The sequence below is a fragment of the Lissotriton helveticus genome, chromosome 3_1, assembly GCF_964261635.1.
Source record: "Lissotriton helveticus chromosome 3_1, aLisHel1.1, whole genome shotgun sequence".
NCBI classification, from domain to species: Eukaryota; Metazoa; Chordata; class Amphibia; order Caudata; family Salamandridae; genus Lissotriton; species Lissotriton helveticus.
Window position 1 is genome coordinate 1,237,141,466 of NC_136061.1, and position 17,242 is coordinate 1,237,158,707.

Sequence of the window (17,242 nt, forward strand, 5' to 3'; positions counted from 1 at the left end):
GTTCTAAACACAACTTCCTTTTTTTTTTTTTTTTTTTTTTTGAGATGATTCAAGTATTTAAATTAGTTACATTACATACATTATTACACATATCAATTCATTAATCACTCATTATACGATAAGAATAAATATTCTGAATGATATTAAGATCATGGTACTCAAACACAGGGGGGGGAATAGTAAAACAGAATTTAAAAGAAAACATGATCTTCATGTGAACCAGACAGTCTTATAAATTATTTTCATCTTATCAATGTCTAGATTCCCTCCATTTTCTAACTGGAGCCCAGATTTTCTTGCCGAATTCACATTTTTTCCTCCCCTTAAGCTCATAAAGACATTCTTCAATATTGTGCATTCCTAAAAATCTTGAGAGCCATTGTTGAAAGGTGGGAGGATAGGGATCTTTCCAACCCGCTGAAATTAAGAGACGAAATATAGCGACAGAAATGAAGACAAGAGCTTCCGCACCACCATCTGTCTTTATTTTCCCGTCGATGCCAACTAACACCGTTGTTGGGGATAGAACGATGTTTTGTTCTAGCAACCCCTCTAAAAATAGCTGCATCTCTTTGATAATTGGTGTCAAGCTCGGACAGTTATAAAACATGTGGAGTAAATCTGCCGGTCCCATGTTACACCTAGGGCATCTATCATTATCTCTCACTCTCCAGTCGAAGAGCTTTGATGAAGTGAAATACAAGTTAAAAAGAGTTTTATAATGTTGAGCCCTTAGATTTGAGGAGCGAGAAATCTTTTTATTTAATACTATGGCGAGATCCAGGTCTACATCCGGGTCCCCTAGTTTATGAGCTAGAGTGGTTTCAACCTTATCCATATCATCGTCTAGCTCCTGCAGAAGGTTACCATAACAGGTTTTAATTTTCTTTCCTCCATTTTTCAGATATTCAACTAATGTATGGCGCACCAGAAGAGATGGCCTGGGCCCAAATGATCTGATTGTTTGGGCCAATTGTGCATGAAGTAACCAATGGCTAGATGGGAGCCCAAATTTTTGTTGCAATGTGTTAAAATCAATAATCTCGTCTCCTAATACGACATCACCTAGACACTTAATTCCCTTCTCCCTCCAAAATCGTCTATTAATATTTTGGCCTAGGTGCACAAAGGTATTAGATTTCCATATATCTATATTTGCATGAAATTTTGGAATCTTTAGATATTTCCCCACAGACTTCCAAGTTCCCCATACAGCCATCAAGATCTTGTATCTGGATCTCTTATAAAATCTCCTTTCGACCTCTCGCATCAGCAATCCTACTGCCTTCCTACCAACTAAGAGCTCGTAAATAGTGGGGATTGTTCGAATATCAGGTGGAGGTTCAACTGTTCCATCATCCTGTTTAAACAATATATTCATTTGGATTAACAAACATGTCCAATGATATAGCCTGATATTGGGCATAGCGAGACCCCCCCTCGTGAGTGGTAGAGACAGACGTGCCAACGACCTTCTAACTCTCCCATACTGCCAAATGAATCGGATAAATGTTCCTTCAATCTTCCTGATTGTCCCCTCCTCCAACAGCAGTGGTATAGAGCGAAAAAGGTAGAGCAACTTAGGAAACATAGTCATTTTTATAACATTTACCCTACCGATCAATGACAAATGTAGCACATCAATCCTCCTTAGCTCCCTCTCAATTGACTCTAGCAGTGGATAGTAATTGTCCAAAATGATCTTGTTGACATTCGCATTTACTCTTACCCCTAGATATATTGCTGAGTCCACATATCTATGATCCCATTTAACGATGTTATTTGTACAAATGATCTGTGTTTGTTCCTCATTTAAGCGGTATCCTGACTGTACCCCAAAATCCTTGGCCAGTTGACTAATTTCAACCAATGCTTTTTGGGGAGCGATTGTAATGATTGCCAGATCGTCGGCGTATGCCAAGATTTTAGTTGTATAGCTTTTAAGTTTAACCGGGATGATCTGTTCGGACATCAATATTTTTTGGATCAGGGGATCTATATACAGTGAAAATAGTATCGGGGAACATGGACAGCCTTGTCGGGTACCTCTTTTAATTATTATTTTGTCAGAGCCTTGCCCCATGACCATGACCCTTGCAACCGGATCTCTATACATAGCCTTAATAGCCTTCAAGCTCTTCTTACCAAACCCCCTACCAACCAAGATCCCCCATAGACACTCCCATGTCACCCGATCAAATGCTTTCTCAGCATCTAGAAGGATCATGGCCATATCCTCACCCCTGGCAGCATAGGCATCGAACAGAGCTATAGCTCGTCTTATATGGTCTGTAGTGTCACGGCCTGGCACGAACCCATGCTGCCAAGGGGAGACCAACCGACCTATGATCCTGCCCAGCTTTATCGCCCATATCTTAGAGTATAATTCAACAAGGCCGACTCCACCATCGCACCCCAACTCCGGAACATCATCAACGAAGAAACCTACAGCGGACCCCACCGATCTCAAAAACTTCCGCCCCATCTCGCTCCTCCCTTTTCCTGCTAAAGTCATCGAGAAGATCGTCAACAGACAGCTGACCGCCTTCCTCGAGACGAACGGATCCCTCGACCCCTCGCAGTCAGGCTTCAGAGCCAACCACAGCACCGAGACCGCCCTCAACGCAGCAACCAACGACATCCGGACCCTGCTCGACAAGGGGGAAACAGTGGCCCTCATCCTCCTGGACCTCTCCGCCGCGTTCGACACGGTCTGCCACCGCACCCTAGTCCAGCGCCTCAGCAACATCGGTATCCAAGAGAAGGCACTGGAGTGGATCATCTCGTTCCTCGTCGGAAGAACACAAAGAGTCCGCCTCCCCCCGTTTCGCTCCGAGGCCACCGAAGTCATCTGCGGCGTCCCGCAAGGATCTTCACTCAGCCCCACCCTCTTCAACATCTACATGAAACCTCTCGCAGCCATCGCACGCCAGCACAACCTCAACATCATCTCTTACGCCGACGACACCCAGCTGATCCTCTCCCTCACCAGAGACCCCGACACCGCCAGAACCTGCCTACATGAAGGGATGAAAGACGTCGCCGCGTGGATGAAGGACAGCCGCCTGAAACTGAACTCGGACAAGACGGAAGTCCTCATCCTGGGATCTTCGCCCTCCGCCTGGGACGACTCCTGGTGGCCCCCAGCCCTGGGCACCGCACCCAAGCCAACCGACCACGCACGCAACCTGGGCTTCATCCTGGACCCCTCCCTCTCGATGACCAGACAAGTCAACGCCGTCTCCTCATCGTGCTTCAACACCCTGCGTATGCTTCGCAAGATCTTCCGCTGGATCCCGACCGAGACCAGGAAGACTGTCACCCAGGCACTCGTCACCAGCCGACTGGACTACGGAAACGCCCTCTACGCCGGAACCACAGCCAAGCTACAGAAAAGACTCCAGCGCATCCAGAACGCCTCCGCCCGACTCATCCTGGATGTCCCCCGACGCAACCACATCTCCAGCCACCTGAGGAACCTGCACTGGCTCCCCGTCGACAAGAGGATCACGTTCTGGCTCCTCACCCACGAACACAAGTCTCTCCACGACCTGGGCCCCAAGTACCTCAACGACCGCCTGACCTTCTACACGCCCACCCGAGAGCTACGGTCCACCAGCCTCGCCCTCGCAGCCGTACCACGCATCCGAAGAGCCACCGCCGGAGGAAGATCCTTCTCTTACCTGGCTGCCAAGACTTGGAACTCCCTCCCCATCCACCTTCGGCTGACCCAGGACCATCTCTCCTTCAGGAAACAACTCAAGACCTGGCTGTTCGAGCAGTAGCATACCCCTCCCCCCAAGCGCCTTGAGACCCTCCCGGGTGAGTAGTGCGCTATACAAATGGCATGATTGATTGATTGATTGATTAATTTCGTATCAGAATTGATAAGGGAGATTGGGCGATAGGAGCCTGGATTATTTTTAGGTTTACCTTTTTTGTGAAATACTACAATATTTGTCTCTTTCCACGTTTCGGGGATTAACCCTGAGCTCACTATCCCATTAAATAAATCCAGCAATATAGGGGCGATTTCTTCCTCTAGACACTTATATAACTCCAGTGGGATGCAATCAGGTCCTGCTGCTTTACCAGCTGCTAGTTCCTGTAACGCTGTTTTTACCTCCATTAAAGTCGGGTCAAACTCCAATATCTCCCTGCTTTTTTCATCTAGTTTTGGGCCTTCATCTTTTAAATTTTGATTCTGTGCCATCCATCACCCTCTTCATCATATAATTTTTGGTAGAAGGTCTGAAAAACTTCCAGGATCTCCCCGGGTTCTGTATAGTCAATTCCATTTTCCTGTAAACATTGGATAATATTTTTGGATCTCTCCTGCCTGATCCGCAGTGCTAACACTCTTCCTGCTTGTTCCCCTGTTTCATACCGACTCGGTCTTGAGGACTGATATTCTCTGGATTCCTTTTGTGTAACAAGCCCCTGGAGATCCGCTTTAATAGTATTAATTCTGTTTAAGCTTGCCTGCCCATTGTTCCGCTGACCTATATCTTTGATATGCTGTGTTTCTGCTATGCCCAAATTTCTAATCAGAGTTTCGACTCTCTCCCTATCCTCCTTCCTCAATCTAGCCGAACAATTAATTGTCTCCCCCCTAATAGCTGCCTTAAATGTATCCCAAACTGTGTTACAGGAGGCACTATATGTATTCATCTCATAAAATTATTTTGCCCATTGCCTTATGTGACTCACAAACCTATCATCCGCAAGAAGCTTTCTTTCGAAAGACCAGCTCGTTTGTTGCCTTCCTACATTTTCTACCGCAACTGTCAGAACCAACGGATTGTGGTCAGAGATATATTTGGGCATTTTTGTTACATTCACTTTACCCATCTTATCTGAGGAGAGAAAGAAATAATCCAGTTTGGAGTATTTTTGATGCGGGAAAGAAAAATAGGTAAAGCCCAAATCCGTGGGATGTTTCACATTCCATACATCCTCTAGTCCGTGTGATCTCAAAAGAGAGGTAAGTGCTCTATATATTTTTGGCTTAGATCCTATATACCTGGCAGCCTTATTCCATTCCAACGAGATATTCATATCCCCACAGAATACAATGGGAGTTGGCCAGTCTACCAATTCTTCTTCCAGAATGTCAAAGACTTCAGGGTCGTCAAAGTTTGAGCCATAGACTGTACACAGAGTATACCCCAGGGTCAGCTCTACTATTGCCCATCTTCCTGAGCTATCTGCCTTTGCTCTCTTTGCCCCACCTAGATTTTGTTTGGCTAAAATAGCCACACCTCTAACTGTTGAGGTTTGTGAAGAGCAAACCGGCGTCTCATAACCCCTGATGTATAGAAGATTCCTTTTAGCCCAGGGCAAGTGTGTCTCCTGCAAGCAAAGGATGTCCAAGTTGTTATGTCTTGCAAAGTGACTGACTCTCTGACGCTTCCTCCAATCATTTAACCCCGAAACATTGATAGAGCAAATCTTAATGTGTACCATGATCTGATATAAGTCTTTTCCGAAGATATGACTGACTGAATCTTGATGCCTTAGCAAAAATTACTAATACTCTCTTGCTGGTACAAAAACGAATCAAATACCGATACATCTCATTTTTCAATTTTTCCCCTCTCTCCCCCCCTACCCCCTCCCTTCCCACCATTCTCCCACCCGTCCCCCTCCCCAGATCTACCCCGGTCACACCCACCACCACCCACCACCCTCACACCCACTCAGTTAAGGCGCTCAGACCTGGTCTGTGCACGTGATGAAGAGTCGATTGAAGCGATGGAGAGAACATTTTAAACAATACATTTAGAAAACCTGCCCTGAATCATACACAACTGTTACTTAAAGGAATATGCGCCTGAGGAAAGCCATCCCGGACAGCCGCCCCACGATTCATATAACTACAATGCCTGGTAAAGTTAACAAGGGAGATAATATATTAACCCTATTGTCCTGTTGGTCACCTGTCTATTAGGATGTTATGACTATCCGGATAGCTTTACCTTATAGAAATCATGCTGCAGCCCCTGAGAGTCCAAATATTCTTTGGCTTTCACCTCTGACATAAAGTACAGTGTTCTGCCAGCATTTATTATTTTTAATTGCGCTGGATTGATCAAATATGCCTGCATATTTTTGGCCTGAAAGGGGGGAATCAGCTGCCTCAATCTCCACCGTCTCTCGACAGTTATGTGGCAAAAGTCTGGCCTGACGAAAAATGAAATTTCTCGAACTATTTTCCTCGCGTCTGGCCTAGCTTTTTCCGATATTGCTTGCCTTAATAGAAAATTGCCCATATATATTAATATTGCTCTGGGCTTGTCCGTTTCCTTTGCTTGCTGCTTTGGTTTGAACGGAGTGCGATGCACACGCTGAATTTCCTCAGCCCAGTTCCAGCCAGGGAGGTCCACAAAGGCTTTCTCGAAAAGTTTAATGACGAAGGCTCTTATGTCCAGCCCTTCCACCCCCTCCTGTACCCCTAAGACCCGAAGGTTGTTCCGCCTTTGCCGGTTCTCCAAATCTTCCAGCTTCCATTGTATATCTGTTATCTGGGCACTTTGGGCGTCCACCTTAGTAATGGCTGCCGTTGATTCCGCCTCCGTCGAGACCACTCTTTCCTCTAGATCTGTGACTCGATCGCCAAGGTTGCCACACACTTTGGACAGCTTTCTTATTGCCCCTTGCATTTTCCTAACAGCCGCTTGTGCCTTACGACTGTCCTGGCAGGTCTCTTCTCTGTGAGCCAAGATCTCCTTGTGTATCACCTCTAAGAGTGACATCTGTGCTGACTCTCCGAGTGGACTACCCAGTAGTTGAGAATGAGGGTCTGAGGAGTGGTCCCAACTAAGCTCTTGGGTCTTAACCCCAGCAGGAGGTCTAGCTGAGGATATAGGAGGATCAGACCTAATTTCCGGATCGCTTTCGGTATCCAGATTACTTCCTCCCTGTACTGAGCTGTCATCCTCTGACCATTCACCGCCTTCTGAGACAGAGAAGAAGCATTCACTGGGGGGGTTGTCCTTATCCTTATCCTTCTCTTTATCGCTTATTTTATCTTGTCCAGGATTCCCCCCTGAGTTTCCCGTGTCTGCCATAGTATCCACAGCTTTCTCTTGGACCATTACATCTTTCTGTTCTACTGCCTCATCCAATTTGCCAGCACCTCCCTGTCCCTCGGTAGACTCCTTCGTTGAGTCTTTGTCCTTGCCGTTGGCAGTTATTCCATCGATAATCCCATTAGATCCTGCTGAGTAAACTAGAGACTTTGCACTTATTTCAGTGGGAAGAGGGGGTACGACCCCCCCATCCTCCACAGTTCCTTCCTGCCCTTGCTCTTTATCAACAGCTATTGCGCTGTTTTTGAGGAGTTTGTCCTTGTCTTTGCCTATCTTGGCAAACATATCAATTATTGGGGAAGTTCCAGGTTTAGTTCTAGTTAAATGCTGAGGTTTCCTTACCAGTGGTGTCTGCTTTGCCTGGCGACTGTCCCCATCCTCTGACTCCGCTGTGGCTTCAGCAGCAGCTGCTGCTTTCCTCTTTGCGGCCGCCGCCGCTTTTGCCGCTGTATTCTGTTTTGGCGCCATGGCTCTCTTCTTGTTTTTAATCCTGTTGACAGCGGAAATACTGCTATTCCCGCTAACTACCGGGATCTCCTCTCTCAGCTGCCTCCACGGATGGCGTGACTGCGCATCCCTCACTCCTGTGGAGGCTTCTCCCTTCCCCGATGTCGGCGCGCGAGTTACCTGGCCTCTTTGCACCGCACAGGTTCTCCCTCTCGCTGCTCTGGCCACTCGCGTAAGCTCCCGCAGTAGGCGTCCAATCGGCCCGCGGTAAGTGATGGGAAGAAACATTCGTTGGCGCTCTTCGAGCCTGAACAGGCAGACAGCCTAAGCTTCCCGGTTTCGCTGACTCGCTGGCTCCTGCTTCCTCTCACCGGTAATCAGACTTGAGCAGACACGAACAGCACCGCGATACAGAGTGATACGGTGTCCAGATCCCAGGGCTACCAGACGCAATGCAAACAAACTATGGGTAGGACACCATTATCCCATTATTTCCCCGAATCTCTGGGCTTTGTTTTGTATGTTGCCGTGATGTAGTAATGCGGCAATGCGGTATGAGATCCTTTCGGCGACCTCCGTTAATCAGGGTTTTGACCGCTCCTCTCCTCTCCACCGCGCCATCTCTCATGACCGTTCTACACGGTCGCCATCTTGCCTCGTCAAAAGAAGTCACTTCCCTCCATGATGTGCTCACCCTTGTTTGCTTCCTCCCCACTTCCCTCCATGATGTACTCACCCATGTTTACTTCCTCCCCACTTCCCCCCGGGTTGTGCTCACCCTGTGTGCTTCCTCCCCACTTCCCTCCGTGATGTGCTCACCCATGTGTACTTCCTCCCCACTTCCCTCCATTATGTGCTCACCCATGTGTGCTTCCTCCCCACTTCCCTCCGTGATGTGCTCACCCTTGTTTGCTTCCTCCCCACTTCCCTTTGCGATGTGCTCACCCTGTGTGCTTCCTCCCCACTTCTCTCCGTGATGTGCTCACCCATGTGTGCTTCCTCCCCACTTCTCTCTGTGATGTGCTCACCCATGTGTGCTTCCTCCCACTTCACTCCGTGATGTGCTCACCCATGTGTGCTTCCTCCCCACTTCCCTCCACGATGTGCTTCCTCCCCATTTCTCTTGGTGATGTGCTCACCCTTGTGTTCTTCCTCCCAATTCCCTCCGTGATGTGCTCACCCATGTGTGCTTCCTCCCCACTTCTCTCCGTGATGTGCTCATCCATGTGTGCTTCCTCCCCACTTCTCTCCGTGATGTGCTCACCCATGTGTGCTTCCTCCCCACTTCTCTCTGTGATGTGCTCACCCATGTGTGCTTCCTCCCACTTCACTCCGTGATGTGCTCACCCATGTGTGCTTCCTTCCACTTCCCTCCATGATGTGCTCACCCTTGTGTGCTTACTTCCCGCTGTCCCTCCTCGCCGTTCATCCTTCACCTCCAAGTCCAACCCCCCTCTCTAGCATCTCCTCTCCGGTACCAGGGCACAGTTTTACACCTCACATCCTCTCCTCTCTTCCCATTAGCTTCATTTCCCACATTAATGCATTTGCATCAAATAAATAAAAGGCATTGTCATTTAGAATGCCAATTACTTAAACTCTAATAAATGCGAGACCTATTGCATTGCAAATGCGTGTCTTCACTTGGATCTGTGCTTTCAATTTCTTCCAATATCACGTAAGTCCACTCTGTTGCAGTGTATTTCTTACTTGGAATTCTTACTCTTTTTGTTTTTCGTACTGTATCTTCTTCTAATTCTTCCTGTTCTGTTTGACTTGAGACCTCATTAATTTGCTCTGGTCTTCTCTGTGACCTTTTGTTCACAAGAGTGTATTTCAGTCTCTTCACTCCACTTGGCCAATTTTCACCCTTTCTCGCTCTCTTAGCTTGAACTGCTTCTTCACCTTCCTTTTCTGGCTCACGGGTTCTTTTACTTGGCACTTCTCTTATTTGTTCTTCTTCTTGACTTTCAGTAACTTCCCTTACTTCTGTTTCAACAGCAATCTCGTGAGACCCAGTAGCTGGTGCGCACTCTACTTGACTTGTGCTTGGTTGTTCAACATCTGTTTGTTCTTCAGAATCTGTCACTTTAGATTCTTCAACTTCACACACTTCAGCCTTTGGTGTTTGTCTTTGGTTTATCAGCTGCTGCTCTTCTTTTATTTCAAGCGGACTTAGGACTCGTCTGGTATGACTCGCATGAATCCAATTTGGCAAGCCACCACACTTCACTGCTATTGTCATCACCAGAATAATCTGTCATTCCACCTGGGTTCTAAACACAACTTCCTAATGCGTTTCTTCATGAGAACCCACTCTTCAGGACTTAGATCATGTGCTTGATTCGGCTGTGTTGTAGTTGCATTTTCTCCAACCTGGTGAGACACAGACGTACCAGATCAGCCAATCCTCTACAATAATCGAGCACTAGATCAACAGATATATTCATCAGTTTGTTCGCTGTTACAATTGCTTGTCTCATTGCTCTTCCCATCATGACTTCATGAGGAATCAATCCAGTCTTTTTATCGGGAATGCTTCTAAGACTCATCAATACAAGGGGTAAAGCATCAAGCCATTTCAGTGTTGTGGATGCACACACCTTCCCTAACCTAGATTTTATAGCGACATCGATCTGCTCAACGACTCCATTTGCTTCAGTCGATAGTCACAATGCAGCTTCTGTTCAATTTGTAATTCTGCACAAATCATCTGAATTGTGTCATTATTAAAATGAGTTCCTCTATCTGTCTCTAAAGTGACTGGCAATCTGAATCTAGGAATCAGCTCTCTTAAAAGTAGTTTGGCTACAGTGAGACTGTTGTTTCTTCTCGTTGGATAAGTTTCCAGCCAGTGGGAGAACAAGCAAACAATACCCAAAACATATTTTAGTCCATTGCATGGGGGAAGCTCGATAAAATCCAATTGGAGTCGGGTGAATGGCCCTGCTGCCTTTCCAATTCTTCCCCAACTAACAACTGTTTTTCTGCCTGGATTTTGCTGCTGACAGGTGACGCACCTCTGACATAGACTCTCTGCAATGACCATGGTACACCCTTGCCATCTGAGAAAGTAAAGAATCTGGCATGACTGGTCTTTCGTCTGGATAAACCCACCCTTTGTCTTCTGCTCACTTTCTGCAACCTGAATTTCTACAAGGTTCCTTTTCCTCGTCACTTGCCTCTTTATGCAACTGTCTAATCTTGTCCCAAGTTTCAAATGAAGAGGAGACCATTAGATGGCAATTGGTATTTTCTTTTTCCATCCCTCTGTTTAGGGCTATTAAATTTTGCGCACAGAAACGCGCTACCTGATCTGCGTATCTGTTGCCTTTCATCACATAATCATCTCCTGACTTATGTGCTGAACATTTGACCACTGCAAAAAACACAGTTGATGGACAGAATGTAGAACAATGTCATACATTCACCCCAGTACAAGGATCTGGGCCTAAATCCATCGTTTATTTTACACTCCACACCACCCTGGGTTAGACACTGGCTATATGCAAATCAGCTCTGACCCTGTGCCTCATGGGAACAGTCCAGTCCGAACTACCAAGCCATGTCTTTCCCAGACCGGAATCAAGCATCCAAGGACCGGTTTCTGGCTATCAGCCTTCATTCAGCCTGGATAGCTTGACTCCAGTGGTGTGGAGAGCCTGGGACTCACGTCTGAGCATACCCAGCCCACACAGGGTGAAAATTGCAAAAAACACAGTTGATGGACAGAATGTAGAACAATGTCATACATTCACCCCAGTACAAGGATCTGGGCCTAAATCCATCGGTTTTTTTTGCACTCCACACCACCCTGGGTTAGACACTGGCTATATGCAAATCAGCTCTGACCCTGTGCCTCATGGGAACAGTCCAGTCCGAACTACCAAGCCATGTCTTTCCCAGACCGGAATTAAGCATCCAAGGACCGGTTTCTGGCTATCAGCCTTCATTCAGCCTGGATAGCTTGACTCCAGTTGTGTGGAGAGCCTGGGACTCACGTCTGAGCATACCCAGCCAACGGGGTGAAAATTGCAAAAAGCACAGTTGATGGACAGAATGTAGAACAATGTCATACATTCACCCCAGTATAATGATCTGGGCCTAAATCCATCGTTTTGTTTGCACTCCACACCACCCTGGGTTAGACACTGGCTATATGCAAATCAGCTCTGACCCTGTGCCTCATGGGAACAGTCCAGTCCGAACTACCAAGCCATGTCTTTCCCAGACCGGAATCAAGCATCCAAGGACCGGTTTCTGGCTATCAGCCTTCATTCAGCCACCTGGATAGCTTGACTCCAGTGGTGTGGAGAGCCTGGGACTCACGTCTGAGCATACCCAGCCCACTCGGGGTGAAAATTGCAAAAAACACAGTTGATGGACAGAATGTAGAACAATGTCATACATTCACCCCAGTACAAGGATCTGGGCCTAAATCCATCGTTTTTTTTGCACTCCACACCACCCTGGGTTAGACACTGGCTATATGCAAATCAGCTCTGACCCTGTGCCTCATGGGAACAGTCCAGTCCGAACTAACAAGCCATGTCTTTCCCAGACTGGAATCAAGCATCCAAGGACCGGTTTCTGGCTATCAGCCTTCATTCAGCCTGGATAGATTGACTCCAGTGGTGTGGAGAGCCTGGGACTCACGTCTGAGCATACCCAGCCCACTCGGGGTGAAAATTGCAAAAAACACAGTTGATGGACAGAATGTAGAACAATGTCATACATTCACCCCAGTACAAGGATCTGGGCCTAAATCCATTGTTTATTTTGCACTCCACACCACCCTGGGTTAGACACTGGCTATATGCAAATCAGCTCTGACCCTGTGCCTCATGGGAACAGTCCAGTCCGAACTACCAAGCCATGTCTTTCCCAGACCGGAATCAAGCATCCAAGGACCGGTTTCTGGCTATCAGCCTTCATTCAGCCACCTGGATAGCTTGACTCCAGTGGTGTGGAAAGCCTGGGACTCACGTCTGAGCATACCCAGCCCACTCGGGGTGAAAATTGCAAAAAACACAGTTGATGGACAGAATGTAGAACAATGTCATACATTCACCCCAGTACAAGGATCTGGGCCTAAATCCATCAGTTTTTTTTGCACTCCACACCACCCTGGGTTAGACACTGGCTATATGCAAATCAGCTCTGACCCTGTGCCTCATGGGAACAGTCCACTCCGAACTACCAAGCCATGTCTTTCCCAGACCGGAATCAAGCATCCAAGGACCGGTTTCTGGCTATCAGCCTTCATTCAGCCTGGATAGCTTGACTCCAGTGGTGTGGAGAGCCTGGGACTCACGTCTGAGCATACCCAGCCCACACGGGGTGAAAATTGCAAAAAACACAGTTGATGGACAGAATGTAGAACAATGTCATACATTCACCCCAGTACAAGGATCTGGGCCTAAATCCATCGTTTTTTTTTGCACTCCACACCACCCTGGGTTAGACACTGGCTATATGCAAATCAGCTCTGACCCTGTGCCTCATGGGAACAGTCCAGTCCGAACTACCAAGCCATGTCTTTCCCAGACCGGAATCAAGCATCCAAGGACCGGTTTCTGGCTATCAGCCTTCATTCAGCCTGGATAGCTTGACTCCAGTTGTGTGGAGAGCCTGGGACTCACGTCTGAGCATACCCAGCCAACGGGGTGAAAATTGCAAAAAACACAGTTGATGGACAGAATGTAGAACAATGTCATACATTCACCCCAGTATAATGATCTGGGCCTAAATCCATCGTTTTGTTTGCACTCCACACCACCCTGGGTTAGACACTGGCTATATGCAAATCAGCTCTGACCCTGTGCCTCATGGGAACAGTCCAGTCCGAACTACCAAGCCATGTCTTTCCCAGACCGGAATCAAGCATCCAAGGACCGGTTTCTGGCTATCAGCCTTCATTCAGCCACCTGGATAGCTTGACTCCAGTGGTGTGGAGAGCCTGGGACTCACGTCTGAGCATACCCAGCCCACTCGGGGTGAAAATTGCAAAAAACACAGTTGATGGACAGAATGTAGAACAATGTCATACATTCACCCCAGTACAAGGATCTGGGCCTAAATCCATCGGTTTTTTTGCACTCCACACCACCCTGGGTTAGACACTGGCTATATGCAAATCAGCTCTGACCCTGTGCCTCATGGGAACAGTCCAGTCCGAACTAACAAGCCATATCTTTCCCAGACCGGAATCAAGCATCCAAGGACCGGTTTCTGGCTATCAGCCTTCATTCAGCCTGGATAGATTGACTCCAGTGGTGTGGAGAGCCTGGGACTCACGTCTGAGCATACCCAGCCCACTCGGGGTGAAAATTGCAAAAAACACAGTTGATGGACAGAATGTAGAACAATGTCATACATTCACCCCAGTACAAGGATCTGGGCCTAAATCCATTGTTTATTTTGCACTCCACACCACCCTGGGTTAGACACTGGCTATATGCAAATCAGCTCTGACCCTGTGCCTCATGGGAACAGTCCAGTCCGAACTACCAAGCCATGTCTTTCCCAGACCGGAATCAAGCATCCAAGGACCGGTTTCTGGCTATCAGCCTTCATTCAGCCACCTGGATAGCTTGACTCCAGTGGTGTGGAAAGCCTGGGACTCACGTCTGAGCATACCCAGCCCACTCGGGGTGAAAATTGCAAAAAACACAGTTGATGGACAGAATGTAGAACAATGTCATACATTCACCCCAGTACAAGGATCTGGGCCTAAATCCATCAGTTTGTTTGCACTCCACACTACCCTGGGTTAGACACTGGCTATATGCAAATCAGCTCTGACCCTGTGCCTTATGGGAACAGTCCAGTCCGAACTACCAAGCCATGTCTTTCCCAGACCGGAATCAAGCATCCAAGGACCGGTTTCTGGCTATCAGCCTTCATTCAGCCTGGATAGCTTGACTCCAGTGGTGTGGAGAGCCTGGGACTCACGTCTGAGCATACCCAACCCACTCGGGGTGAAAATTGCAAAAAACACAGTTGATGGACAGAATGTAGCCATGTCTGAACTGGGGTGGCTGAGTGAACTAAAGAATGGCGATGGATTAAACCGATCCCAGGATGCTTGTTTCCGGTCCAGGGAAGACATGGCTTGGCAGTTCGGGCTGGACTGTTCCCATGAGGCACAGGGTCAGACTGATTTGCATATAGCCATGTCTGAACTGGGGTGGCTTAGTGAACTAAAGAATGGCGATGGATTAAACCCAGATCAGTTGACTGGGGGTGAGTGTTTGATTTGTTCAAACGCTCCGTCCATCATCCCCTTTTGTATCGCTTTGTTCGCCCTAAGTTCTGTATGTTGGAGAACCTTCCTCGCACTGTTATGCCTTGCCTGTTCTCTCACGGGAACCCCATAATTCCCGGAATCCCTGCTTTCTTCTGGGCTCCCTCTGCCTCCAAGGTGCCGCGCTCCGGACGAGCTACGTCACCGCTAACCTGCTACAGAGGCGGGCAATATTCCGGAACTTCGCAGGCTCCTGCATAATTGCTCAATGCCTGTTCTCTGGGCAAGATGATGTCTCCCATTTTTTTTTACCACGCAAGGGCACGGGGAAGACAAAGAGCAGCAGAGCAGCCTTTAAGGGACAAACACAGAGTGTTGGGTCGAGGGGAGCTGCTTGTTTTTATTTGGATCCATTTCACGGCTGCTCCACTGGAATGCGCCCTCGCTGTCCTCCCTGTCAGTGCGGAGAACAAGGGGCGGAGGATCGCATCTCACAGATGATATCACGCCTGATTTTCGATTATAGGAACAAATCAATGTAAGTGGCCTGTGTGAGTGTGGGGCTGATGGAATCAAGGCTGCACACGGAGGTTGGGACTTCCGTCTCTCGTGGCTGGCGTGTGCCCTTATCCTGTTCGTGCACCGTGTACATGGAGTGGCAGGTGTGTACAATGCTGCCTTACAGCGCACGCCCGCTCAGTATATTTGCAGTTTACACTGAGTGAAATTTATATAAATAATTTTCAGTGTTCGTGGCATTCGCAGTGTTCACTCGTGTAACTGTGCAGACCCAGTCCACAAGAGGTGAAAAGTGTGTGTGGTGCGATGGTGAATATTACACCAACTCAACGGGTTCACAGTTTGTAAGGATTGAAGGTGGCATTAAGACAGTCCCTTATTACACACACATTCATGGCTTTCACAGTGCAGAGTAATCAGTGCATTCATGCTGTACATTGGGAGTCAGATGTGAGTTAAGCGCTATATCCAAGTCTATCTTTGTATTCACAGCGTAACTGCAGTGCGGAGTGTTCGATTCTGTCACCTGGCACAATTCGGCTAAGTACATTCGCACTGCACATAGACGAAAACGTGTATTTGGTGCTATCACTCGGACAACAAAATAGAGGGAGAGAAGGAGGTTAAACCAGACTAGGTCGGCCTCCAGTCAGTATCAAAAATCAGGAACCCACTCTCAAGGGTTCAGAGACCTAGTTGGTGTGTATGGTTACTGTCAATTATGTCAGTTTGTACCAATTATGAGAAAGAAAAATTTCTTTCTAGAGTCCCCTCACTCACGGGGTTTCCCCACGGTGACATGCTTCATCATTGGGGCCATCCCAGTTCTCTACGAAAAGGGGCGTGCTGCGACTAGCGAACTACGCAGGAGCACTTTATTTGTGAAATGACTATGTGTGGTGTAAAGTGTAGTGATGGTGGAGTGGGTGTGTGATTAAAAATACCGTGCTAGTGGGCCTAACCAATTTATTCTGCTCCTAGTTTGGTATAATTTAAAATGGGGTAAACACTGTATTCTAACCTTGAATTTGGGCTAGATCAGTGTTATGGTCGACATGTTTCAAGCTCCCCAAGCTTTTCATCAGGACCATACAGGGTCCAGCCCTGTATTTGCCACTCCTATATTTCAATGAATAAGTTTTATAAAAATAGTTGTTGTGCTATGCGCTGTCAATAATTAAACATGCGTTTTGTACATACGATTTGTATCCTACTCGTATTTCTGTAAAAGAGAATGACACTTGATTAGTGGCAAACATCCCCCTCCAAAAGAGCGAGGGGATCACACATGCAGCTCACTTCGTCTAGGGCGTGGGTGTGCCTTGGGCACCATATTGGTGCGTGCACGCTTACAAAACAGTGTGAAAATGAAAGAACTGTGAAAAAGGTGGTTTCGTGATTCCACACAAATAAATGACACAGGACTTAATGTGACTATAGACAATACACACAACATATATACACAGAATATTGTCATGGCAAATGGTATATTTACATGTGTAAGTGCTAAGTTACACTTCATGGTCTCAGGCGAGGGCAGGATCGCCTCGTGGAAACATTGCTGTGAAATTTTAAGACGGTAGTTACATTTCTTTTCATTTATAAATGCACGTTTCCATCTTAAAGAATTCAAACCCTTCAAAAAGGCTTGAAACATCTGCTTTGTTTCGCAATATTGTACTTACTTCCTATCGGCAAACCCACTCGGTACTACCTGTTCAATCCTCACCCGACCGCATATTGATGCTGGAAGGGTACGCCGGGGTATTTAGAATCACCGCGCTTCCGGGTTCAGAGCGTTTGTGAACGCTAGACCGTTCAATATGCGGCAGCCATCTTAGAAGTATGTCGATGATGTCGACACGAGTACGTGATAAAAACATTTGTAAATTTTTGTTTTGCCATGTTCCGGAAAAAGGAGTTTTTTTAGAGTGATGGA

General features: G+C 47.3%; 1 protein-coding gene across 2 annotated transcripts in view; it reads left to right on the top strand.

Annotated features, from left to right (window-relative positions):
- LOC144823403 (ceramide kinase-like protein) overlaps window positions 1-17,242 on the top strand; it is a 534,328-nt gene that overhangs the window by 90,775 nt on the left and 426,311 nt on the right. The window lies entirely within an intron of this gene.